The 20860-nt window shown below is 44.1% G+C and overlaps 1 long non-coding RNA gene across 1 annotated transcript in view; it reads left to right on the top strand.

Annotated features, from left to right (window-relative positions):
* LOC132399742 (uncharacterized) overlaps positions 1-19579 on the top strand; it is a 128250-nt gene extending 108671 nt beyond the window's left edge. The window contains exons 3-5 of the long non-coding RNA XR_009514054.1: positions 2556-5293; positions 5938-6029; positions 18938-19579. This is a non-coding gene — a long non-coding RNA (uncharacterized LOC132399742). The remainder of the gene's footprint in view (positions 1-2555; positions 5294-5937; positions 6030-18937) is intronic.
* The last annotated feature ends 1281 nt before the right edge of the window (positions 19580-20860 follow it).

The raw sequence follows: 20860 nt of genomic DNA, 5'->3' as shown, positions 1-20860 counted from the left end.
CATATGTCATCTCCAGATGACATCAGATGCAATCTTCACTGTGTAGGAGAGTGGTCCAGCTCTGTCCAAGTACCCACTTTTGATCACATCTGTAGTCTGTCGCCAGGACTGCTGTCCAAGAGTGAAACATTAGATCTACTTGTTTGAGGAGTTGTTACCAGGTTCGGATATGGCCCAAGTGTGGAGTGAAAGACACTGAAGCAGGTCACAAACTTTAATGTGAATGGTGTCAAAGGGAAAATAAACAATAAGCACTAGGTCAAATAGGGCTATTAACTAAAACTCTCAAATGGGAAATGAAGCCTACACTGTGGCTGAAAAGAAAATCTAAGCATTAAACGAGTACCTTTGGTCTTCAGAATCAGTTGAATTGCAAGTCCAATTTCTCAGGGAAGGCTGAAAACAAACAGGCAGCGAAGTGTTGCTGTGCTCTGTACAAGTCTCAACAAGCACAAGTATGGAGTTAAAAACCATCACGATTAAATAATAATTAGCTGACATGTGCAAATTCACAAGCGCAATTGTCTTATCTACTGCGCTGCCAAATCTGTGGTTGTGACAGGAGTCCTCAAATTTTCTCAGCTGTTTGGACCATATACCCCTTCTGAGATTGGATTTGAGGAGATCCAAGTGTGAGCGCAAAGGACGACCTCGGAGCAGCATAGCTGGTGCATTGTTAATTGTGGAGTATGCTACATTGTGATACGCAAAGAAGAAATTGGTGAGCTTCTGATTCAGAGTAGTGTTTTCTGCAGTACATTCTTTAGACACTGATAAACCTTGCCACTAAACCATTTATAGCTGGATGGTACAGTGCAATGTAACATGTCATATTCCATTTATTTTCAGGAATGACTGAAACCATCCCACAACAACCTGTGGTCCATTGTCACTGACTAAATGCTGTGCAACACCAGTCCTTGAGAAGAGGCTTTTCAACACATCAGCAGGGTGTGAGAGTGGAGGCTATTGTGAACTCTCTGGTCACTTTGTAGCTGCATCCACTATTACTAAGAAATTTCTGCCCATGAATGGTCTGGAAAAATCCTATGAATCCAAATAGGACATACATGGTAAATGGTAGGGCATTGAAGAATGCAGTAGAACAGAGTGATCTAAGAATAATGGCACATAGTTCCCTGAAGGTGGAATCTCACATGGATAGGGTGGTGAAGAAAGCTTTTGGTATGTTGACCTTTATAAATCAGAGCATTGAGTATATGAGTTTGGGATGTAATGTTAAAATTGTACAAGGCATTGGTAAGGCTGAATTTGGAGTATTGTGTACAGTTCTGGTCACCAAAAGATGTCACAAAATAGAGAGAGTACAGAGAAGATTTACTAGAATGTTACCTGGGTTTCAGCACCTAAGTTACAGAGAACGGTTGAACAAGTTAGGTCTTTATTCTTTGGAGTGTAGAAGGTTGAGGGGGGGACTTGATAGAGGTATTTAAAATTATGAGGGGGATAGATAGAGTTGACGTGGATAGACTTTTTCCATTGAGAGTAGGGGAGATTCAAACATGAGGACATGAGTTGAGAGTTAGGGGGCAAAAGTTTAAGGGTAACACGGGGGAGAATTTCTTTACTCAGAGAATGGCAGCTGTGTGGAACGAGCTTCCAGTAGAAGTGCTAGAGGCAGGTTCGGTATTGTCATTTAAAGTAAAATTGGATAGGTATATGGACAGGAAAGGAATGGAGGGTTATGGGCTGAGTGCGGGTCAGTGGGACCAGGTGAGAGTAAGTGTTCAGCACGGACTAGAAGAGCCCTGTTTCCATGCTGTAATTGTTATATGGTTATATATGGAATCCTCTGCTAGAGCAATGCAGCCCATTCCCAGGGTTGGAAAGGCACTGCGTCTGGCATCCTCTGGATGTGTTGGTATCATGAATAGGGCATGGCAAGCAGCTCAGTCTGCTGATCTCAGACCACCAGAAAAATCTTTGACCAAATGCTTTCATTTTGATCACGCCTAGACGACTGCATGTAGCTCATCCAGCGCATTAGCTCTCCTTGAATAGTACAACAGTTCCCAATCCCCACATAAGGTTTCCTCTGTCAAGGGCAAGTTCATCGCAATGTTGATGAAAATTGGGGAACTGGAATTTCTGCTGTGCATTCCAGACATTTTGTATTGCCATGTAGACCTGAGATAGTATGGTTTTTTTTTCCTGGTTTCCCTTTAAATCATATCTTCTGTAACCGGGAAGCTTTTGATTTGCATTAGGGAGAGTATGACAAGATGAGTGCCCTCTATTGTAAATTTTTTCAGGTGTTTTCCAAGGGTAAATGGGAAAATCCAATAGCATTTCCTTGATTAGTTATCCCTCTTGAATTTAATCTTATAGGTGTGTCCTCCAAGAAACATTTCCATTTCTGCATTAGTGTTGCTGCTGTTAGTGGAACATCCTTCTGAAGATTGAAAATGGAACCTAGTGTTTGATGATCAATAATGAATGTAAACTCTCCCATACAGGTACTGTTGAAATGTTTCACACCCCAAACCAGACTCAAGGACTCTCTATATCAATCGGTGTGTGATTTTTCTCTGCAGTGATAAGAGAATGTGATGCAAAGGCAATGGAGTGTGCACTTCCATCACTCATAACACCTACTGTAGACCATAAGGCCTAGTGTCACGGGTAAGCTTCACTGGACGATGCAGATCATAATTTGTGAGTACAGTGTCTGACATCACATTTCTTTTACCTTTTGAAAGCCATCTCATACTGTTTTGTCCATTGCCATTTCTTCCCTATCTGTAATAATGAGTTCAAAGGGTTGAGGACAGTACCTGTGTTTGGTAGGAACCTGTTACAGTAACCAACAAATCCGGAACGGACCACAACTGTGACAAGTCCTTTGCCTTTGGGGTATCCATCACTATTTGAGTTTTCTCAGCACACTTATGTAAACCTTGTATGTTAATGGTACGATCACAGTAAATGATACTTGGTTTAAAGAATTCACACTTGTTGCATCATACTCCGAGCCATAATCTTCTAATCTTTTTAACACTGTTTTGAGATTTTGGAGATGTTTCTTGTCACTGGTAACAATGGTGTCATCCGTGTAACACTGAGTGCTTGGACAGCCATGCGGCAGCTGGCCCATAGCTTTCTGCCAGAGTGCAGGTTTAGATGGTACCCTGAAAGTATGTCTATTATCGCGACAAAGCTCTCTGTAAGTGTTTATAATGAAAAACACTTTCGACTCTTCTTTCATCTCTATCTATAAATAGGGCTCTGCTGAGTCCACTTTGCTGAAGTATTTTCCTCCAGAAAGGTTTGCAAAGATATCCTTTATCCTAGGCAGAGGGTATTGATCTACTTTCAGTACTGGGTTGATGGTGACCTTAAAATCACCACAGATCCTGACAGATCCATTCTTCTTGGGTACTGGGACCACTGGCATTGTTCATGGTCTTCGCTCAACTGTGAAAAGATTTCCTTCAGCCTCCATGTGATCTAGCTCATAAGGTACTTACAGATGGTATAAGGAACTGGGAGGCCTTTGTAAAACTTAGGAGAGGCATTTTCATTTAACACTATTTTTCCCTTGATATGTTTGAGCCCTCCAATACCATCCTTGAACACTGGTGTGGCATAATCCTGTAACTTTCTTAATTTGCTTTCAGTTAACTCTCTCGCAGGTGGTGGATGAATGATTTCAACTGCTGTTTTAAATGTGAGTTGTGCTTCAGTTAGAAGCTGTTTTTGAATGCTTGCTTGTAAAATTCCACAAACTAAATGATCTCTCAGTGCATCATTAAGCCCATCCCTGAACTGACAATGCTCAGACAATTTCTTCAATTCTGCCACATATGCTGAAATGGATTCCCCTTCCTTTTGATTCCTCTTACGAAACCCAAGGCATTCTGCAATCAACAATGGCTTTGGATCAAACTGTTCCAGCATTTCGTGTACGATATCAACAAAGCTGATTTCATCTGGTTTGGTTGGAGCAGTTAAGTTTCTAAGCAAACTGTATGCTTTTCCACCTATTACACTCAGCAACACTGGGACTCGTTTTTCACCAGATTTTTCGTTTGGTTCAAAATACTACTCAATACCTTCAGTATGCATCATCCAGTTATCTGTTCTGCAATCCAACACATCTATCTTTCTGATATAGTCAGCCATTTCTGCTTCTTAAAATGTATTATTATTATTATTACCCGGTACTCAGTTTTTATTAACCTGTGGTTATATTCGGTGCTTTGTACATTTTCTGCCTTTATTTTTAACTCGAATGTTTCTCTCTCCTCCAAAGAAAAGCAGCTGAACTTCAACAGGTAGGTAGTTGTCTTGGGTTCAATTTTAAACTTCCTCTTCATTACAGTTATGTTTTGTAACTTCAGGAAAAACTCAGGAGCCTAGGATATTTGCTTACTTAGGTATTTTAGTGAGGTGCTCACATATGATGTGGTGGCATAATGATGCAGGCCATTTATGTACTTCTTAATATAACCCAAAATGAATTATGTAAACAAACAGAGAATGCTTGATCAAACAATATGTTTACAAAATACTACTGAAATATTGAATACATTTCACCTATGTGTGAACCTTTTGATTGCAAGCTGTCCATTGTGCACCGGGTATGAAGTGGACTTCAGCAGTCTTGCTGCAATGGCAAGGAGGTCCATGATGATTAGAGTCTATTGCACACATATGCACATTCATACTTTCAGCATTCGTACAATACATCCCTCTGAACATAGACATCAATGCAAACATACGGTCTTCACCCTCTCCCTGGGCCTTTGTGCTCCTCCCTTACCCTGATCCTCTCTATGCATCAATATTCCTTCCTCCTCTAAATGCCTCTCACTATGTTGTCCTTCCCTCATGACCTCTGCATTGTTTCCTCTTCCACTTGACCCTCTCCCACTTCACCCAATCCTTTCCCACTTAACAGGTTAGATTGATTTTAGAGTAAGTGAAAAGCCCAGCACAATATCATGGTACTGAAAGGCCTGTAAGGTGCTGTAATGTTCTATTTTATGTTAATCCCATCCTTTTCCCCTTGATTTTGCCCCAGCCCCAGTCTCTATCACTCTCCAGCTTCTGGTGGCTCACTCTCTCCTGTCACAGAGGGAGGTTTACCACCCACTTTCACCCCCAAAACCACTGTCTTCATTCCCCTTCAGGTTTGCCCTGGATTTTCAGCAGTCAAATTATGAGAAGCCTATGGTTTGATCCTGGTCACTCAGACCTTTCCTAGACCGAGAACCTTCAGCAACCCACCTATTTCTGCCTGTTATCAATAGATGGCACTCTTCTGTGCTTGGTAAGTGGATTAAATGGAACTGGTTAATCCTGTGGGATTGGCAGCATCTCACTCGGTGTCCGTCAACGCAGGATGCTATGCATGCACTCACCTGCACTGTCTGCTGAGCTATCAGCTAAGTAGGCTGTAATTTTCTCCTACGTCAGTCTCTTTGTGAACTTCCCAGCTGGGGATCTTTTTTAAACACAAGTTTTGATATTTTGCTCATAATGAAGACCAAACATTACAACATTAGCTTGGAAATCTCAATGGAAACTGCATTATTTCCAGCCTTTGTAAGATCTAAAAGTCTCTTGTATGATTCACCCCTGTGCCAGGTGGCTAAAGTCTCAGCTTTAATGTTGTGCCTAAGTGAACCTGTGGGTAGGTTGGTGCAGAATGTCGTTTGGCCACTCTCTTTTAATGATCTCACTGTACACATTCTTTCAATGGCTAACATCACTATTTCATTCCAAGAAGCCATCAGCCTCTACTGATTCTAAAATCTAACTTTTAATACCAGAGATAAATCCATTGTGACCAATATTTTGGATATATTCAAGTCAATATTGGTGTTGCTTTGAAACTTGCAGAATAGTGTTTAGTTAATGCCTCACGCAGTGTTTAATTTAATCTATCCTACTTTTTGTGTGACATGGATATAGCTGCCAAGACTACCCTTGAGAAGATGTTGATGAGCAACCTTGCTGAACCACCATGTTCAGTCTGATGAACGTCCTTCCACTCTGCTAAAGGGGTAGGTAGTCGCAGATGCACTGCCAGAATGATGACAGATTTGCCTTTTTATCATCCTATGCCTGCCTGTTGTCTTGATACAGTGCTTATTCCAAGTGTGGTGGAGAAGCACTGATTTGTGAACTAACAGAGGACAGCAGGTTGATAGTTCCTTATTCATTTTTGACATGATGCCATGAGATTTTGTAGAGTTTGGAGTCAGTGAGGATTCAGTGACATTCAAACAATCCATTTTACTACCCCCACTCACTTATTTATTATTTATTTATTTAGTGATACAACACGGTAAAGGGTCCTTCTGGCCCAACGAGTCCGTGTTGCCCAGTTACACCCATATGACCAATTAACCTTTTAATTCATCTCTATGTCTTTGGAATGTGTGAAGAAACCAGAGCACCCAGAGGAAACCCATATGGTTAAGGGCAGAACATAGAAACTCCTAACAGACAGTGGTGGGAATTGAACCTAGGTCGCAGGCACTGAAACAGCATTGTGTTAATTGCTATGCTACCATGCTGCCTCATTTATCATTTTATCTTTAAGGATGTAAATTGGTAGATCCTGCTCTTTGCTTTCAGCTATTGAAAATTGATTTGTCACCTTTCTTGGAGGTTCCCTGGAATAAACTCCGCTTCTCAGATGTGTGACATGAAGTTGTTGATTTGTGACTGAAGTTCCTTTCAATAAGGGTGTTACTTGCTCCAAAGGCCTTATTGTTCCCACAAGACATCATGCTGATCAGGGCCAGAGAGGAGCTGGATGGCTGTTTGTGGAAAGGGGTCAGTGATACTTACATCAAGAATTCAGTCACAGCTGAGAAGGTCTTTGGACTGGATACTGACTGCCTCCATTCTTGGCTCTCAGTAGAGTGGGAGGAAAATGCAGACAAAAAAGTGGTTCAAGATGGTCAACATCAAGATACAAAAAAGGAGGTACAGGATCTAAAACAGGGTGGGGGAAGATCAATTGTGAGTAGGACGCTGACGGAAAAGTTCAGAGGTGCAAATGTTTGAGTGTGAGGTGGGTGAAGAGGAATGGATAAAGGAATAACTTGAAAGAAAGTTGTTATCATGATCATTTTGCCTAGAGATGGACATTGGTCATGTTGAGTATGGACAGCAAGTTTGCTCACTTACAGGGCCTGATAGGATCTTACAACAATATCATTGCTTAATAGACACCATTGCTAAGACTCTTCCTTCCCTCAAAAGCTCCAGTTTATTAACCTAATATGCTTTGCAGAACTGCTACTATGAAATTCAAATTCAAGTTCCTGGATCTTTATCCAATGACTTGACGACACCCTTCAAGGCTCTGGAACCTGGACCTTCCAGACACCACTCCACCACCATCAAGCACAAGTCCTCCTGATAAAGCTTCATAGTCTAGTTTTTAAGCATATTGTCCCTCAGACAACTCAGGCAACAGTGCAAATGGCGTCAGGCTACTCCAGCATAATCCTTTGGCATGTACATCCATAGTCACTAGCAGGACAGACACAGCAGTTGACACAGTACAGGATGGAGGGACAACTCCTTAAAGCTATGTTGAGTGCAATGTTGTTGTTGCAACCAACCAGCTGATGTTTCTCACTCCTATATGCCCCTCAGCACTATCTGAGATTCTACCAACAACAGTTTCATGATTGGTGAATTTATAGATGGTGTCTGAGCTGCCCAGGCACACAGTCATGAGTGTACAGAGCAGAGCAGCAGGCTAATATGTATCCTTGAGCTCTGCCTGGTTTGATTTTCAGCGAGAAGATCTGCATTGACCATGGTCATTTATATTTATATTTATATTTATAGTTCATGAAGATCCCGGGGCCACGACCTCTCAAAATGAAAGAGTGAATGGCACTGAGAACATTGAGTGTAAGCCGTGTCAGGAGCACGCCCATCCTCGGTGTAAACCGTGTCAGGAACACGCCCATCCAGGGTGTAAACCATGTCAGGAGCACGCCCATCCTTGGTGTAAACCATGACAGGAACACACCCATCCTCGGTGTAAACCGTGTCAGGAGCACACCGATCCTCGGTGTAAACCGTGATAGGAACACGCCCATCCTCGGTGTAAACCGTGTCAGGAGCACACTGATCCTCGGGGTAAACCGTGTCAGGAACACGCCGCATCTTCGGTGTAAACCATGTAAGGAGCACACCGATCCTCTGTGTAATCCGTGTCAGGAGCACACCAATCCTCTGTGTAAACCATGACAGGAGCACGCCCATCCTCAGTGTAAACCGTGACAGGAGCACGCCGATCCTCTGTGTAAACCGTGTCAGGAGCATACCGATCCTCTGTGTAAACCGTGTCAGGTGCACGCCAGCTCTCAAAGCCCCCTCCCACTTCTGTCAAACACCTCTTGCTCACTTATTGGAAGGTCTCACCCCACACTGGATTCAATAGCCAACACAGAATGTGGTGAAATGGAGTGGAAGCAAATTCTCTTCGATAGGGCATAAGGGATGCAGGTGGGGAAAAGACAAAGACAGATAGAGAGATAGATAGAGAAAAAGAGAGAGGTGGGCGAGAGAGAGAGAGAGAGAGGTGGGGGAGAGAGAGAGAGAGAGAGAGAGAAACAGAGGGAGGGTGGTATATCTATCTATCTATACACATAGATGTTTCAGCTCTTGTCAAATGACAGTGATTTGTGAAAGCATAACATTTCTTTTAAATAAAGTGAAGGAGCTGAAAGAAGCAAATCTAATCAGAGCTACCCTCCTGTATGATATAAGGTGATGCAACATTGTGAAGTGAGTGTTAGATCACTGTGTGTTTGCTTGTCTTTGCAACTGAATATCATAGTGCAAGCATCTGATTCTGATAGCGAGGGATAGATTGTGACATCACTCAAGTTACATAACAGTACTGTATGTACAACCTCTACAAATGAGAGATGCCAAGTTTGTTTGGAAGCAGTGACTGAAGATTCCACGCACTGCAGGATAACCAAGACAATCCCAAATATGGAATATTGAAGTAATTATCATCTCTGAAAACAGTTTCTAATTACTTTTGAGATGCTTATTATTCTAAAAGATAAGTGAGCACAGGGTTTGGAATACACATTATTTTAAAGTTATTCCTTGACACTGGCATTTTGTAAATAAAATACAGTACATTCCAATTAATTGGGACACATTGGGACAAGTATATTTTGGCCCAATTTGTTGAATTTTCATTGAAATAGTTAAAAAGGTATAAAAAACTAGCTGCAGCTTGTGAGTAACAAATCATGTATTAAAATGAAGCACAAAACAAATTAGAACACTACCAATAGTGTACTACAAAACCGTGCTTTAGATGCTAATAGTATCCAGAGTACACAGCTGTGTTTTTTTGATTGACTAAATAAACAAAATCAGCCAGCAGAGACATCTTGTGCGGATGATGGACTGTCTTCATAGAATGCTTTCAACAATTGCTTTCTCTATATCTTCATTTTCATTATAACATTCAAGATGATGGCTGATATCTTCAAAATCTCCATAGCTCCTAATTTGTTGAGTAGAGAAATGGTTTCATTTTCACTCCTGGCTATTTCCTGGCATCTCCAAACCTGAATGCTGGAAACCAGTATGTTGAACTACATATACCTGTCTGGACACGCCCCCTGCTGACTGCTCCTGTGGCCCCTCCGTCTGACCGTGGCTCCTCCCACAGACCCCGGTATAAAGGCGATTGAGGTCTGAGCCCGGTTTTCAGTCGCCAGGTGGTCAGCTACTGCTTGTTCTTTCTTCTAGTCAATAAAAGCCGATATCTCACCTTCACGTCTCATAGAGAGTTATTGATGGTGCATCAATTTTATTGACTGGAAGTTTTAAAACATGGAAAGCATTTTACGTCCGGAAAAATTGGATTTGGACCCCAAGCCCCTGAAGCAGCTTTTGCCTTTGCACTCTGGCTTGCATGCTTCCAATCATACTTGGAGGAGATTAGTGCAACTGAACCCGCTGTTATGCACAGAATTCTCCTCTCGAGGGTCACCCCGAAAGTTTACTCACTTATCAGAGACCTGTCGACCTACCAAGGGGCACTGGACACCCTCAGAAGACAGTACCTGCGGCCGGTGAACACCGTCTACGCAAGACATAGCTTAGCTACGCGATGATAGCGGCCTGGAGAGTCGAGCGCCGAGTTTCTCTGAGCCCTACAGACACTTGTGCGAAGTAGCGACTGCAAAACTCTCATGGCGGAACAGCATGCAGAGCTCCTCGTACGAGACGCCTTTGTTACAGGGATCAGGTCAGTGTACGTGCGCCAGCGGCTGCTGGAAAATGCCAATCTTACCTTACGCTCGGCGATCGAGATGGCCGACACACTGGAGGCTGCTCTGCACAACGCTGACACTGTCCAGCCGCGCGATCCCCCGCCAGTTCCATGGACACCTCAGACCCCGCCGCCGCCGGTTCCTGCGAGCGAATTCACCAATGCCGCTGCCAGTCGTGATTCCACGAACTCCCCGAACCCGACCACAGCTGCTGCAAGCCCATGCAGTGTTTCTTCTGCAGACTCGAAAAGCACCCCCGAAAACGCTGCCCGGCCCGAGAAGCGACCTGCTCCAGCTGCGGGAAGAAGGGCCATTTCGCCAAGGTCTGTAAGTCTAAAGAACGAGCGGGGTCGGGCAGTGCTGCGTGTGAGGCATGGGGGCTGCCATCTTGCCTGCCCGGATGGGGGCGGCCATCTTTGTCGGCGCCAACATGCCCCGCCCCCTAACCACCGGGCACCAAGATGGCAGTTCAACTCTGGCCTCTGTAACCCTCGACCAAAGCGCCCCACACCAGCTTGCAAGGTCAATGATGGACATCCTGGTGGAGGGGCACAGGACTAGCTGCCTGTTTGACACGGGCTGCACTGAGAGTTTTATTGACCCAGACACAGGACAATGCTGCGGACTCGTGACACGGCTGGTAAGCCAGAGGGTCACCATGGCTTCTGGGTCGCATTCCACAGACATCCGGGTGGGTTGTGTAGCGACACTAGTGGGGCAGGGCACAGAATATTGGAACTTTGCGCTATTGGTCATGCCTGAACTGTGCGCGCATGTGCTATTGGGGCTGGACTTCCAGAGCCACCTCAAAAGTGTGACAATGGAGTATGATGGGCCCCTCCCATCAATCACTGTCAGAAATCCTCAGTTTTGTGGGGCTTTGTCATATACCCTGCTACTGACCACACACACACACACACACCGACCCACACATCCCACCCAACAGCATGCCAACAGCCGTGCTACGGACACCACTTGCGGCCTCTCCACCCTCAAGATCCCTCCCCCACCGCTGTTCGCCAACCTGACCCCTGACTGTAAACCTGTGGCAACTAAAAGGAGGAGGTACAGCACGGGGGACAGGACCTTCATTCAGTCAGAGGTGCAGCGGCTGCTCAGGGAGGGGATCACTGAGCCATGCACAAGCCCTTGGAGGGCCCAGGTGGTTGTTGTTCGGAACGGGGAGAAAAATAGGATGGTCGTGGATTATAGCCAGACCATCAATAGGTTCACGCAGCTTGACGCGTACCCCCTACCCCGCATCGCGGATATGGTCAACCAGATAACTCAGTACAAGGTGTACTCGACAATAGATCTGAAATCCGCTTATCACCAGCTCCCCATCCACCCAGAGGACTGCCCCTACACCGCCTTCAAGGCAGGCTCTATCACTTCCTGCGCGTCCCATTCGGTGTCACAAATGGTGTCTCTGTCTTCCAGAGGGAAATGGACCGGATGGTGGACCAGTGCCAACTGAAGGCCAAATTTCTCTATCTGGATAACATCACCACCTGTGGTCACAACTGGCTGGATCACAATGCCAACCTCCAATGATTTTTCCAAGTGGCCAAAGCCCTGAACCTTACTTATAATAGGGACAAGTGTGTGTTTGGAACCACCCGACTCGCTATCCTTGGGTATGTCGTGGAGAACGGGGTCATTGGCCCTGATCCCGACCATATGCGCCCCCTGTTAGAACTCCCTCTTCCCACCATCCTCAAAGCCCTCAGACGGTGCCTGGGCTTCTTTTCCTATTACGCCCAATGGGTCCCCCATTATGCAGGCAAGGCCCGTCACCTGGTCAAGTCACATTTCCCCTCTCTGCCTTCAGCCGCATTAAAGGGGACATTGCCAAAACGACGATGCATGCAGTGGATGAGACCATTCCCTTCCAAGTAGAGAGTGACGCCTCCAATTTCGCGCTTGCTGCTACCCTCAATCAGGTAGGCAGGCCAGTAGCATTCTTTTCTCATACCCTTCAAGGCTCTGAAATTCGGCACTCCGCAGTGGAGAAAGAAGTCCAGGCCATAGTGGAAGCTATTAGGCACTGGAGGCACTATCTCGCCGGCAAAAGGTTTACCTTGCTGACCGACCAGCACTCAGTTGTGTTCATGTTCAGCAACCAACAGTAGGGCAAAATCAAAAATGATAAAATTTTGTGGTGGAGAATAGAACTCTCCACCTACAACTATGATATCCTCTACCGGCCTGGAGGGCTCAATGAGCCCCCTGATGCCCTATCCCGGGAATGTGTGTGCCAGCGCACAGCTCGACCAGCTATACGCCCTCCATGCACATCTTTACCACCTGGGGGTCACCCGATTTTACCATTTCGTGAAAGCCTGGAACCTGCTGCACTCCCTTGAGGACATCAGGACGATGACCAGGGACTGCCAAGTCTGCGCTGAGTGCAAACCGCACTTCTACCGTCCTGAAAAGGCGCAACTTATCAAGGCCACCCGCCCCCTTGAGCAACTGAGTGTTGAATTTAAGGGCCTCCTTCCCTCCACTGACCGCAATGTCTACTTTCTCAACATTATCGACGAGTACTCGTGGTTCCCCTTTGCCATCCCTGCCCCGACACCACTACCATGTCTGTCATAACAGCTCTGCGCCAGCTCTTCACTCTGTTCGGATATCCCTGCTATATCCACAGTGACAGAGGGTCCTCATTTATGAGTGACGAGCTGCACCAGTACCTGCTGGCTAGGGGCATTGCTACTAGTAGGACCACGAGCTATAAACCCCGGGGAAATGGACAGGTGGAGAGGGAGAATGCCACAGTGTGGAAGGCCACACTTTTAGCCCTTAAGTCAAAAGGGTTGCCGGTCTCTCGATGGCAGGAGGTCCTCCCTGAGGCACTCCACTCTATCTGCTCCCTGTTATGTACACCAATGCCACCCCTCACAAGCGCCTATTCTCTTTTCCCAGGAAGTCGGCCACTGGGACCACCCTACCGGCTTGGCTGACGTCCCCAGGGCCAGTGCTATTCCGGAAACATGTGAGGAGCAATAAATACTCCCCGCTGGTCGAGAGGGTTCACCTACTACATGCGAACCCCCAGTTACGTGTCTTACCTGATAGGCGGGAGGACACGGTCTCCGTCCACAACCTGGCGTCCGCAGGAGCAGCAGACCACTACCCCAAACACTCCACGGTAACTATGAACCCTGTACCCGAGGTGACACTGCGCACACCGAGCCCTACACAGACTCCTCACGACACTCCTATACCGGGCGTCTCGTAAGCACATATACCAGGTGCCTCGCACATGCATGAGGGATCACTGACACCTAGTGGGCTGACACCTCCAGTTAGGCCGGAACCAGCACAACCACCGTCTCCGGTGCAATCACCACCACCGGCAACTGTGCAATCACCACCACCGGCATCTGTGCAATCACAGCCGGTGCTATGTAGATTGCAGCGACAGATTCGACCACCTGATAGACTTAACCTGTAAATATACTTGTAAGAAACTTTGTCCCATGGGGATTCTCTTTTCAAACAAAGGGGGGTGAATGTGGTGAACTACATATACCTGTCTGGACACGCCCCCTGCTGACTGCTCCTGTGGCCCCTCCCACTGACCGTGGCTCCTCCCACAGACCCCTGTATAAAGGCAATTGAGGCCTGAGCCCGGCCCTCAGTCTCCAGGATGTAGTATGGTGGTCAACTACTGCTTGTTCTTTCTTCCAGTCAGTAAAAGCTGATAACTCGCCTTCACGTCTCAGAGAGAGTTATTGATGGTGCATCAACCAGTGAGCAAAACAGTTCTAAATTCTTACTGCTCATTTCCCACCAATGATCATTAACTAAAAAACACTGATTTTTTTGAACACAAACATATGCAACTGATACTGTCTAAGCACAGTGTGTCTGACAGCCACACAATTGCATGTGACTGATGCTAGATAGAATCTGTTCAGCAACAGTCTTCTGTCCCAATTTAGCTGCATATTAACTGATAGCCCAATTAACCGGAATCCACTGTATAGCACAAGTATAAAGTAGAAAAAAATTATTGTTATTCCGGATCTGATGCAGCGCCAAAAACACAATAAGATAAACAACATGATAATAAAGAAACACAATAAATATACATACATAAGATAGCTTATATACTGTACATAAATTGATTGTATGCCCATAAAGTGAAGTGAGGCACACTTGAGTCTGTACAAATGATAGCTAACAGGAAATGACAAAAGAGTGGTGAATAAAGTAAAATCAAGTGTAAAAGCTACCGAGAAAGTGCATTGCAGGTAAATGGTAAAGTTCAAGATAGTAACAAGGCAGATTGAGGCCAACATTTCATTTTATTGAACAAGAGTTCCATTCCATAGTTTATAACAGTGGGATTGAAGCTGTCTTCGTGCCTCATGATGGCTTTTGTATCTTATGTTTGATGGGAGAGGTCAGTGCTTGTCTTCGATAATCCAAGGATTCACCTGATGGTAGGAGCATCCGCACCGGGCTTCGGGTTGAGCGGTCCCGGGTTTCAATCCGGCCAACTCCTTGCGCAAGCTCAAGCACAAATGCTGAAGAAACAGCAGGCTGCCACCCGATGCACCACAAGGCACAGAAAGAAGCAACAACACCTGAAGGTGAAATGCCCATGGAGAATCTTTTCCCTTTTGCTGAGCTGCATGTCAGTTTCACTGTTATATTTTGTAGCTTCAAAACTTTAAACTAATTCAAAGGAAACCACGGGAGTCCAAAATGTGAGTTTAACTTCGGGTTCGAGGCATGCATGCATCACGCAATAGCATGATGACGTATGCAATTAATGTATTTTTTACATTTTAACCCATAAGTAATTATTTAAATGAACAAGAATGGTTAATCAAGCTATACACACACACACACACACACACACACACACAAGATCAGGGGGTCACCAACCGGTCCACTGCGGACCAGTTTAATATTGCCAATATTCTTACGGACTGGTCAATGGGTGGGGAGTCGGATGTTAATCACAACTGGAATATAGGTAATAAGTGAACTATAAGTCAATTATAAGTGGCTAATACACTCAATTTCATTTCTAAAAGGGTTTATCTAACAAATTTAATATTAAACACACAGTGCATATTTTCCTCGCATGAACATAGTGATAAGTCAATTATAACTCACTTATAAGTCAATAGCATCATAACATTTTAAGTGACATTTGGATATTAAACATACAGTGCATATTTTCCTTGTTTGAACATATAAAATGATTGCAACACACCAGTGAGAGGACAAGGTAAGGGCTGGAGGTCCCCGTGCCGGGGCCGCGGCAGTCACAGTCTGGAGAGAGCGACCGACTGACCGAGGATTGCGACAGGGCTCATGACCGCTCCCCGCCTTATAGGTAGGTAGGATCTATCGGCCGACAAAAGTTTGGCTTGAGGAATGTCTTTCAGTAGATTGTAGCAAAGTAGCTGCTCTGCTACTAACGAAACCTGAGCCTGAATTAGGTCGTCTGCGAATATTTTAACAGCGGGTTCCCCACGACCATTCAGTGTGCTAAACAGGTTTAGAGGTAGCGCCCATCTGTCCGCAGTTCAGGCCAGTACCAATGGCGCTTCTCACTGGCCGAGCGAGGCAGCAGGTTACCTGAGGCCAACCGGTGACCCCTGGCACTAGGATATCACTGCGTTTAGGCGACTGATGACCCCGCACGCGTTCAAGTTCAACAGTGGTCATGACAGGGAATGAGGAAAGGTGCAGCTGACTCATATCGTTTTGTATCGACAAATCGTATTGTTTCCTCGTGGCCTGGTGGTTGGGGACCACTGTACAAGATCACTCAAATATTATTGAAATATTAAATACACTCCATTTCTCCCTGCTTCGCTATAAACTCTAATTTAATAGAGAATGCACCTCAACTATATACACAGTACTCTGTGTAATACAACTACTATATATGGACATCTACAGCATGGTAAATTTTAAATTGTCCCATTCAGACCTAAAGATTTAATCACAGTGGAGGCTTTGTTACTCTTAGGGATTAATGTCTTTTCTGACAAGGGGAATCTCTCAGGCTCTGGGGCCTCCTCTGTGGTGGTTGTAGGAATTGACTCTGAGACTGCAGGAAGTGGTTCTGATAACTCTGGTCACCATTCTTCTCCTTTTCTCTCACTCTGGATCTATTTCAATCACTTTCTTTTTTCCCCTAACGTTCCTTCTCTCTTTCACACCGTCCTCTTTCTTGTTCACTTTCTTTCTCTCCATCTCTTCCCTTCTTGTTCTTCTTCTAGTTTGTGCATCTTTATCTTGGGAAGGTCCATTTAGTTCACCGGAGTATTCTCTTGTTAATCATCCTGTTGCTCCCTTTATGTTCTGATCTCCTCGGTTTCCTCATCCACATCATATCTGTTGAAGCCTCTATTTTTGTATCTGCATCGACTTCTTTCTTTTTGGCCTTCCATTTATTCAGCTGGGTGTTGGTCTTTGCATCTACTTTTACAAGCAGCTTTTTCTCTCCCATTTTAAGGTCATATGATGTCCTTAATGAACACAGAGAGAATTCTGGTTTTTATACTCACAAAAGTTGAATGTTTGCAATTTTTCTGAAGCTCCTTGAATTCTCTTCCAACTTAAAACCAAGCCACATTTTTCAAATAACTCCCTGATTAACCTATCAGGGCTTTCTCACATATGTCACCTACATAAACTGTCGTAGTCAGACCACTGCTTAGACCTCTAAGCAGCATGGTCCTTTTTTGGTCCAATATGATTTCCAGTGAGGCACAGTGGTTGGCACCGACACCTGTTTGTTTTCTGGTGGGAAATGGTTTATGGTGTTTGGCATGGAGACAGTTGTGTTATCATCGGGTCCTTTTCTTACTTGCTTACAAATAGATTAACTGCAGGAAATGTGCCATGCAAATGGTGAATCGTCTCCAGTCACGCTGTAGTTATTTTAGCCAATCATTTGTCCTCAATGCTGCTCCTTGGATTTTTACTACATACATGATCAATGTGGCTTGTTGGTTGTTGTATTTCACAGTTACAAATGTAATGCCCAAAGGAATTATCTTTTCTGCAGTATAAGTTCTTAGTTGGATATCTGCAGACTTCAGTTTGGTATGTTTCAAATGCCATCCAAACTCATTTTGTGGAATAACCGAAACAGCGGAACTGGTGTCTAATTCCATTTTAATTAATTTGTTCAACACACACAAAATGCTGGTGGAACGCAAGCAGGCCAGGCAGCATCTATAGGAAGAAGCACAGTCAACATTTCGGGCTGGAAGAAACAGGACTAACTGAAAGAAAAGGTAGTAAGAGATTTGAAAGTGGGAAGGGGAGGGGGAGATTTGAAATGATAGGAGAAGACAGGAGGGGGACAGATGAAGCTAAAAGCTCAAAAGTTGATTGGCAAAAGGAATACAGAGCTGGAGAAGGGAGAGGATCATGGGATGAGAGGCCTGGGGAGAAAGAAAGGGAGAGGGGGGCACTAGAGGGAGATGGAGAGCAGGCAAGGAGTGATAGTGAGAGGGGCAGAGAGAGAAAAAAGAGAGAGGATAAAGGGGGGGGGACAACGACAATAAATAAATAGATAGATAGATAAATAAATAAATAAGGGATGAGGTAAGAAGGGGAGGAGGAGAGGACCCCATCCCCTATTTATTTATTTATTTGTTTGTTTATTTATTTCTCTCTCTCTCTCTCTCCCCCCCCCCCCCCGGCACTTTCATGTATTCAGTATACATGAGCCAGTTACCTGTTGTGTAATCAAAGTTGTCAATCTTTCTGATGTAACCAGCCGTTTATGACTTTTTGTGTGATTATTATCACCCAGTACTCACTCCTTATGACCCATGAACTCTTCTGTATTCTTTGTTTTAAAACTGAACTGAAGAATAGATGCTGGCTGTTGTTTTTAAATGCAATGTTCCTTCCTGCATTTCCTTTAGTTCAAACGTGTTTGCTCTGCTTCAACAGGTCACAGTAGCTGTCTCAGTTTCATTTTAGAAATACCTCTTCGCCAATGTTATACTCTGTGGCTTCAAAATATTCCACTGATTTAAAGCAAAACATGCGAGTCCAAAATGGGAGTTTAACTTCAGTTTAAGCAAGGCATGTACACATCACATGGTAGCTAAGTACTTAACATAATTTTAGATATAACACAAAATTAATTATTTAAATGCACAAGAATGCTTAATCAAACAATATATGTACAAGATCATTCAAATATTATTGAAATAATAAATACACAACATTCATATTCATTCCTTGCTGTTTGTGGAGGATCTAGTTTTTCTGATAAAATCATACCATCACAAATGAACAAGTGCTAAGTATTTTGGAGATATCTTTTAGAAAAAGCTTAGTAAATGCAAGCCCTTTTGTGTCTTCAATTCACTAATGCTATTTAAACGTATTTTTAATGCCCTGAAATTGAGCCCTTCATTAGGAAATGGGTACTGTTAAAGTTTGTTAGCCCACATACATGCGTAGCTTTATTATTGATATGTTTAAGATTATTATTGACCAGTTTAAAATGGCGCTGGTGAACCTCAGCGACTTTTAGACTAACGAAACAAGGGAAACAACGAAACACTTTGTTAATCACACTTTTTCTGGCAAAGCAAAATCATCACAAGTAAAACTCTGTAATTTGCCTTTAGGTTTGAAGGCAATTCGATGTGGCAGAACCAAAGCAGGGCAGGGCAGCAGGTTCATTGCCAAGTGTGAGAAAGACCCATGGTTTGATCGTTTTAAGTGCCAGGCCAAATCGGAAAGGATGGGTCCAGGCACCAGAGTGGGTCGAGATGGCAAAACTCGATGATTGGACTGAGACTCATGTGCAAGGACAAACTGGACAGGCTGAATCAAGGCAGCAGGGTCCAGGCACCAGAACAAATCACGATGACCAAACTCAATGTTTGGACGGAGATTGAAGTGCAGGGTCGTATCGGTAAGATTGGATACAAGCCAAATCGAGGTGGCAGGGTCCAGGCACTGAAATGGATTAGGGTGACTGAATCTGATGTTTGTACAATGATTTAGGAGCCTGGACAGATTGAAAAGGTCCAGGTGTCGGGGCCCGAGGTGACGGACAGACCAATTCAGATTGCCGTACCATGCTCTGTGCTGAACTATGGGACTCTCTTTGTGGATTTAAGTTCAGAACGCTATTTGCTTGCTGTTACTGTTTGCATGATGTGTTTCCTTTTGCTCTCTCTGCATATTGGGTGTTCAACAGTCTTTTTTAAGATGGGTTCTTTTTTATGGGCATGGTGTGCTTTTTTCTCTCTCTGCACACTAGGTGTTCGACAGTCTTTCTTATTTGGGTTCTTTCGGGTTCCTTTGTTTTATGGCTGTCTGTTAGGAGACGAATCTCAAGGTTGTATACTGCATACATTGATAATAAACGTACTTTGAAGTTTGAAGTTCTCTTTGTTAAATGTCAAGTACACACCATTATAGTTGTGATTAAAATGTGGGTTAAGGCTGCATCAAAAAGTAATTAAACTCAGAATCAGAATCAGATTTAACATCACCAACATATGTCATGAAATTTGTTGTCTTTGTGGCAGCAGTACATAATAATATTTAAAATGTGAATTACAATAAATATATATAGAGGCATACAAAAATTTGGGCACCCCTGGTCAAAATTTCTGTTACTGTGAATAACTAAGCGAGTAAAAGATAACCTGATTTCCAAAAGGCATAAAGTTAAAGATGACACATTTCTTTAATATTTTAAGCAATATTACTTTTTTTATTTCCATCTTTTACAGTTTCAAAATAACAGAAAAGGAAAAAGGCCTGAAGCAAAAGTTTGGGCACCCTGCATGGTCAGTACTAAGGACACCCCCTTTGGCAAGTATTGCAGCTTGTAAACACTTTCTGTAGCCAGCTAAGAATCTTTCAATTCTTGTTTGGGGGATTTTCGCCCATTCTTCTTTGCAAAAAGCTTCTAGTTCTTTGAGATTCTTGGGGCATCTTGCATGCACTGCTCTTTTGAGGTCTATCCACAGATTTTCGATGATGTTTAGGTCGGGAGAATGTGAGGGTCATGGCAAAGCCTTCAGCTTGCGCCTCTTGAGGTAGTCCATTGTGGATCTTGAGGTGTATTTAGGATCATTATCCTGTTGTAGAAGCCATCCTCTTTTCATCTTCAGCTTTGTTACAGACGGTGTGATGTTTGCTTCCAGAATTTGCTGGTATTTAATTGAATTCACTCTTCCCTCTACCAGTGAAATGTTCCCCGTGCCACTGGTTGCAACACAAGTCCAAAGCATGGTTGATCCACCCCTGTGCTTAACAGTTGCAGAGGTGTTTTTTCATGAAATTCTGCACTCTTTTTTCTCCAAACATACCTTTGCTCATTGCGCTCAAAAAGTTTTATTTTAACTTCATCAGCCCACAGGGCTTGTTTCCAAAATGCATCAGGCTTGTTTAAATGTTCCTTTGCAAACTTCCGACGCTGAATTTTGTGGTGAGGACGCAGGAACGGTTTTCTTCTGATGATTCTTCCATGAAGGTCATATTTGTGCAGGTGTCGCACAAATATGAACACCACTCCAGAGGCTGCTAAATCT

Source organism: Hypanus sabinus, chromosome 9 (assembly GCF_030144855.1).
Source record: "Hypanus sabinus isolate sHypSab1 chromosome 9, sHypSab1.hap1, whole genome shotgun sequence".
Classification (NCBI taxonomy): domain Eukaryota; kingdom Metazoa; phylum Chordata; class Chondrichthyes; order Myliobatiformes; family Dasyatidae; genus Hypanus; species Hypanus sabinus.
This window is presented reverse-complemented; position numbering and strand designations above follow the sequence as displayed.